Source organism: Ochlerotatus camptorhynchus, unplaced genomic scaffold (assembly GCF_037179485.1).
Source record: "Ochlerotatus camptorhynchus isolate MF236.1 unplaced genomic scaffold, CSIRO-AGI_Acam_v1.1 ptg000213l, whole genome shotgun sequence".
Lineage (NCBI taxonomy): Eukaryota > Metazoa > Arthropoda > Insecta > Diptera > Culicidae > Ochlerotatus > Ochlerotatus camptorhynchus.
This window is the reverse complement of record NW_027040703.1, coordinates 2,109,862-2,116,780: the sequence shown is the minus strand read 5'-3', so window position 1 is coordinate 2,116,780 and position 6,919 is coordinate 2,109,862. Positions and strand designations below refer to the sequence as shown.

At 42.1% G+C, this 6,919-nt stretch overlaps 2 non-coding genes across 2 annotated transcripts; one reads left to right on the top strand and one right to left on the bottom strand.

Moving 5' to 3' along the window:
* Nucleotides 1-3,578: 3,578 nt before the first annotated feature.
* TRNAK-UUU (transfer RNA lysine (anticodon UUU)) lies at nucleotides 3,579-3,651 on the top strand. Its single transcript has one exon. It is a non-coding gene; the product is annotated as a tRNA-Lys (tRNA).
* Nucleotides 3,652-3,952: 301 nt separating this feature from the next.
* On the bottom strand, nucleotides 3,953-4,093 carry TRNAL-CAA (transfer RNA leucine (anticodon CAA)). Its single transcript has 2 exons — nucleotides 4,056-4,093; nucleotides 3,953-3,997 (listed from the first exon to the last, which is right to left on the bottom strand). It is a non-coding gene; the product is annotated as a tRNA-Leu (tRNA).
* Between the last annotated feature and the right edge of the window lie 2,826 nt (nucleotides 4,094-6,919).

Below are 6,919 nucleotides of genomic sequence, written 5' to 3'. Positions count from 1 at the left end.
ATGCATAACCTCAACTTGCCGTTTGCCTTAGGCACAACAACAATAGGAGAGGCCCACTTACTGTGCGAAACTCTCTTCAAAATGTTCTCTTTGCATAGACGATTCAGCTCCGCTTCAATAGCTGGACGCTGCTGAAAAGGTGGAGAATAAGCGGCATGGAAAATAGGAGTCACCTTGCTTTCAATGACGATCTCGGCATTAAAATCGCGAATGGGAGAATTATAATCGGAGACTACATTAGGGTATTTGAGGCGTATTGAATCAATAATCGAAAAGTCAACAGAGTTCATACTCACGCATTCCTTAAACGACGGATGGCATAGTCATTGTAGTAAGAGGAAAGTTTCACGTTATCATTTCTGAAAGAATGCAAGAGGCCCTAAAGTTGACCCAGTTTTTGTGCATTAAAGAGGGCCTAAGTATTAATCCATCAAAACTCGCAATCATCCCCTTTACTAGAAAGAGAAGAAATTCAATCTTGGGGGAGAGCAAATCCATCTTAGTGAACAGGTCAAATACCTAGGAGTTATCTTGGACGCCAAGTTGAATTGGAATGCTCAGCTTGATTCTGTGATTTTCAAAGCAACCAGTGCCCTGTGGGCATGCTAAAAAAAACTATTGGAAGAAAGTGGGGTTTGAAACCTAAAATGACAGTGTGGATTTACACATCAATAATCCGTCCAAAAGTAGCGTCTGCTTCGTTAGTGTGTGGTGGCCAAAATCAAAAGAGGCTACTGCACAGAGGAAACTAGCAAAACTTCAACGTTTAACATGCTTTGCAATAATGGGTGAGGTGCGTAGCACCCCATCGACATCATTAGAAGCAATCCTCAATCTGCTGCCCTTGAATGAACATGTGCAACTAGCATCAGAAAGAAGTGCTCTAAGGCTCAAACAATCTAAAAAAGTCATGCTAGGTGATCTTGTTGGTCATCTAAGCATCTTACAATACTTCCAAAGAGGACCAGTGATGAGTATGAATGAAGACTGGATGAAACCAGAGGACAACTATGAAACCGGCACGTTCGGATTGAGAAACTGGTGGCCCTAACGTTCGTCAAGGCTCAATCATATTTTTCACAGATGGCTCAAAAATTGGAATAAGAACAGGTGCAGGAATCTTTGGCCCCGGGACAAAAATTTCAGTTGCGATGGGACATTTTCCAACAGTGTTTCAAGCGGAAATTGTAGCCATACTTGAATGTGTACATATTGGAGTTGGAGAGTTGGTTGGAGAGCAACCAAGAAATAGAGATGGGTCGACTGCACCACATACCGTGCTATTCGGGGGATTCCGGTATCATATTTCCAAAACAGAGTTTGTGAACCTGAACAGAACAGACAGTAATCTTCCATCTAGTCGAGATCTCAATGAGAGTGCAACTGATGAGGAAACTTCCGCCCTACCCGATGATGCTGTTGGATTGCGTGGGGGACTTTCGCTTGATGAGGAAAGGGCTTTAGACCGAGTTGCTTACCAATGTTGATAGGCGCTTTTCAATTGTGGCTCCAAATTTTGCGCTGAAATGACCACCACCCATTAGGACTTGTTTTCCTATCAGGCATCAACTAGTGGTCAAAATAAAGCGCCCAAACATTAAATTCCTGATTCCACCAAGTACAGTCAATCGGCACGATCCTATATAATAATATAATTCAAACTAAACCACCATCACCACGGAATACAACCCTGCTCCTCTTTCAGCAGGGAGTCCACCCACCGATTGCACGCTGCTTCTGAAATCTTATCCGCACTTATACGGAGTCTTCGAAGCGTGCTGGTCGGGGGGGGTGCACGGCTTTTACCTACGAGCCACCATCGCGCACCGTACGCTGGCTATATATTTACATATAGGGCTACATTTCTAGGGGCGATGTGGACGAGATCGTAATAAATCACCTCGTTAACGACGCCTAATGATTGCAGATAAAGCCATGACAAGTGTGTGTGTGTGTGTGTGTGTGTGTTTGTCTGTGTGTTTGCGAACGATCGAGAAGGAGCATGTGATTTAAAATATCACGTTCCCCGTGGCAGCAGAATTGGGTAAAAATTAAAAGGTTATTATGCACCACTAGCAATCGAGTCCAACAATCGAGCTGGAGGTTGGGTCGTGTGAGCTCCCTCCCTTATAGGTTTTTGAATGTGAGATGTGTTTGGTTTTATTTTTCGGTTTTCGCAGAAAGATCAACTTGCGATATCGCACAGTTACACATCCTGCCGGTGGTGAGTGGTGGCACCACCATGGCATGCATAGCACGGCCTTAATCGCCTGGGTAGTTGAGGTGTGGGCGTCATTAGGTTTTCAAGAACCCTGTCGTCGCGTCGTCGTCAGTTTGAAAGACGAAATCACGAAGGCACGACTTTTAGCGCCCAGCTGCCCCCTCGCTCTATCTCTCTCTCTCTCTCTCTCGCACTCAAGTGGGGAGCAAGACATTTTCGAGTGGTATTAGGAGATTCAATCGCCATTGACAGGCGCGCTTCTCGGGAAGTCTCCAGCGAGTCTGGTGGCGTGCGTTGCGATGAATGTTTCAACAGCAGCCCCACTCGATGCTGACAGATGATTGTTAAATTATTGCACGAAGTCGACCTCACCGGTGCGCATCGGTAGTGTGTGGTGATGAACAAGTGATTCCACATCAGAGTTGATACATTGTTTCAAACGTGGTTCCCATATTGGGCATAAACATGCGAGGTGGTTTCTGATGGGCTGGGTAATTACTGTGAACGTGAGTGGTCAGGAAATATGGCAGATTTTTCTTTTCTCATCCAACACGTTTTGGTTGCATGGACAACTTATAAAGATTGTCAATTTACCAGATTGTAATTAAATTAGTGTGGGTGAGTTTGTGCACGTAGAGGTATGAAAAATAAGCTATTTATTGAACTACCTTGTACAGTTTATTTTATCCTGGTTTTTTTTTTCCAAACAAGATAAATCAATAAAAATGTCTTAATTTTCCAAATAATTCGACTTTTATGATCTAAACTAAAATAAGTTTGCGTTCATAACAAGAGGTACAAGGTTTTGAAAAAAAAATCTTTCTGAAAAAAATTATCGATAGTAGGGGTTTAGTTAAATGTGCTATTTATAACTTTGTTTCGTAGTACAACAGCCGCGTGATTTAGAGTTAGTGTAACGATGATTTAAGAAATTGTATAATCTAATACTTTATAAATATTATTTCAGTTGCATCTGCTGTGACACGAGAATCATTTTTTCAGTGGTCAGAACCAATCTATTTTATCCGGCATGAAGCCATCGAAAAATAGAGACAATGCAATATTTTTTGTCAACTTCCCGAGACGACCTACACATGAGAATTACTTTGATACCTTATAAACCAAAAATGTCAAACTTGGTTTACTGCTATTTCAAGGTGCCGACACGACGGTAAGTCAGTGATAATAAACTAGCGTTTTCGCCTCTTCAACGAAAACCATATCCTAATTTACCATCGAGACATCTTTTGATATCGGCAGTGATAAAATGTGTGGTATTTTAATAAATTAACACTTCTCCAGTCAATTCGATTCGATCCTTAAACACAGTATAGCTTCACAGTATCATTAGCGCACAGCCCGGGTAGCTCAGTCGGTAGAGCGTTGGACTTTTAATCCAACGGTCTAGGGTTCAAGTCCCTATTCGGGCGCAGATTCTTTTTGCAACTGCAACCCTATAGCGAATTCGTTTATTATTCAGTTCCAACCTGGATTGGGTTTGCTTGTTTTATGACAAACTTCAGTTTGCTCGTTTTTTTAAACCTTCCCCAGGTACTGACAAAAAGTTCGGTTTCACACTGGGTTGCAACTGGTTTCAATCTCGATAGAAAACGAATTCGTTATTAGTAACCACCATATCCACCATTTCCGGTTCGATATTCTTTTTTCAACCTGTTTGCCAATTCTGAGTGCCTGGTAACCGTGCTATGGGTTTGCAATAAAAAAAGCTCTTGTCAGAAGTGGGATTCGAACCCACGCCCTCAGAGAGGACCAGAACGCTCTTCCCTTCAGATGCGGGACTTGAACCCACCCTCGGGTGGTGGGCAAGATTGCTCTTGAGTCTGGCGCCTTAGACCGCTCGGCCATCCTGACTTGTTAAGGTGCAGTTGATCAATACCCAATCAGAATCGGCGGTGCTTAACATTCGATGCTTTCAGTACTCGCACCAACTTTTGTAACACTCGCACGTTGTATTTTGTACAACACATGTGGGTTTCCCGTTCCTCCTCGGAATATCTCGTGTTTCTGACCATATATGTAGAAGGTTACTGTCTTCGGTAAAATTGTTCAGTTGGTCAAGGCCTTTCGGTTGGTGGAAAGCAATGCAGAGTTTTCTCACAACGTGGCGCTAGTGTGCAAGTGAATTTCATGAATATGCGATATCTTGGGATCCTGGTCATATAGAAACTTATACAATGCGGCTCTAGCGTGCAAGTGAATTTTCTGAAAATCCAGCATCCGGGAGGTCGCCTGCATAAATCTCCCGTATACAACAGCTTCCAAAGCGGTGAGGATATAAAGATGTAGGTTATACTGGAAACTCACTTGCATATACTAGCGACGTGTAGTGAGATAATTAATGAACTAATTTGTTTACCATCTGGAAGGCTGTGATCAGCATATAGGGTGAGGGAAAATTATCTGCCCTTTAATGTTTTAGTCGCAATTTTATTAATTTTAATACTTCACGCAAAACAGATCTCTCCATTGATCCAATATAAGGTTGGATTCACTACATCCTCTGCATATGTTTCATACAACAAACGTAATAGCAATAGCAGTTCCTGCAATGAACTGCAGCGTACAAGCAAGCAAGTTTTTCCAGAATGCAAATTTTTGTATAAAACGTTCACTAGATTTGTCCATATGCATAATTTTCTGAACTGAATACAGAAACTTTCTATTTAGATGGCCTGGATATCAAGATTTAGTGCTACTTAGTAAGGAAATGTTGTACTCCTTTATTAGCCAAACGAAATGGTTCGGTCTCCTATTAATTTACATCAACAGGCTGAGTGTAGCCTCAATGATGTTTAAGTGAATAACATTAAAATACACTGGAATCGCTTTTTACGCGGTTTTTTTAACACGGTTTTTTTTACGCGGTTTTTTTTTACGCGGATTTCGGAATTTACACGGTTTTTTTTACGCGGATTCTGGAATTTACGCGGTTTTTTTTTACGCGGATTTTGGTTTTTTTACGCGGGTTTCAAAATTGACGCGGTATATCGCTTTTTACGCGGTTTTTTCTTACACGGTCTTTTTTTACGCGGTTTTTTTACGCGGATTTCGGAATTTACCCGGTTTTTTTTTACGCGGATTCCGGAATTTACGCGGTTTTTTTTTACGCGGGACGTATCACCCGCGTAAAAAGCGACTCCAGTGTACATAGTCCAGATTACTAAAATACACAATACAGTAAACTACATGGTCATTCAACGGTTTACTGCGTCAGAGAAAATAAGGGAAAAGCGCCGGCGTCATGTCAGGTTGAAATCGAACACTGAAGAAATTCGATTGAAAACACATTGAATGCCGTCTATAGCACCGTTCATGCTATAGTTAGTGCGATGCTGAGGCAATCTTAATATAGCGTTATTTCGCAGCGCTCGGGGTTGGACGTTCACGTTGATCTTCTCCAGGATTGTAGAACAATCAATTATACCCTGTAAAATATCCGCGATGAGCAGGGCCCGCGAAGTGTCTCTCCGAGTTGACATCGACTTTCATAACTGGGTAGACGAAAAGGGTTTCTCCAAGGCAGCTTCCTCAGAGCAAATCGAAGAAATCGACGCCGAACGGACTCAATTCTTTCAGCCCCATTTTTATAGTTTGGGTTCCATACTGCAGAGCAATATTCCAGGGTGGACCGCACCAGGGAACAGTATAGCGATTTGAGACAATATATATCGGAAAAATTCTTTGCAATCCTGAAAATGACGCCTTGTCGACAATGAACGTGATCTATTGCTTATACGTTAACTGGGAATCCAGAATAACTCCCAGGTCTTTAACGTGGTTGACACGGCCGATAGTTGTTTCCTGAAGTACTTAATTGAACATGATCGGTTCCTTCTTGCAAGGGAAGGTGATAACTGAACACTTCGCGGGGTCAACTCCACTCGGTTCAAGTTGCACCAGTTAGCAAACGCTTCGAGCTGGCATTGAAGGAAGTGACAGTCATCGATAGAACGGATCCGGATATAGATTTTAAGATCATCTGCATACACAGATAAAAATTCTGAATTTTAATTGTGATGTAAACATTCATTCACGTAGACTTGTATTTCATTTCACGCAACCGAGCAACTTGCAAACAATGTTGTTTACAAATATGGGCTTTTGTATACAATATTTGCTACATTGCATGAAATGTGTCAGAACTTTACATGTTATTTAATGTAAACGTATATGATTTGTGACGCTCCATTTATGTGCAACAGAAATTTCCACTATTTTTTGGAACTGTGTACGATATACGAGGGCCTTCGAGGACCAGATTCACGTCGTTAAAGTACAACAGGAAAATCAACGGGCCTAGGTGACTTCCTTGAGGTATTCCTGACGTGGCTGGGTAAGTAGCAGATTGACATTCATCAACGGTTACCATCAGCTGGCGATCACTGAGATAAGAGCGAAACCATCGCAAAAGGTTGCCATTTACCCCGAGTCTATCTAACTTAGCAATCGCAATTGCATGGTTGAGTTTATCGAATGCAGCCGACAAGTCGGTGAAAATTACGTCCGTTTGAGCCCGTTCTGTCATGCTTTCCGTGACATACGATGTCAGACAAAGTAGATTAGTGGTAGTAGAACGACCGGAAACGAAGCCTCGTTGATCACTACTTAGATACTGCTTATAATGAGAGAGCAGGGGCTCCATGATGACTAACTCGAATAACTTCGAAACTGAGCTCA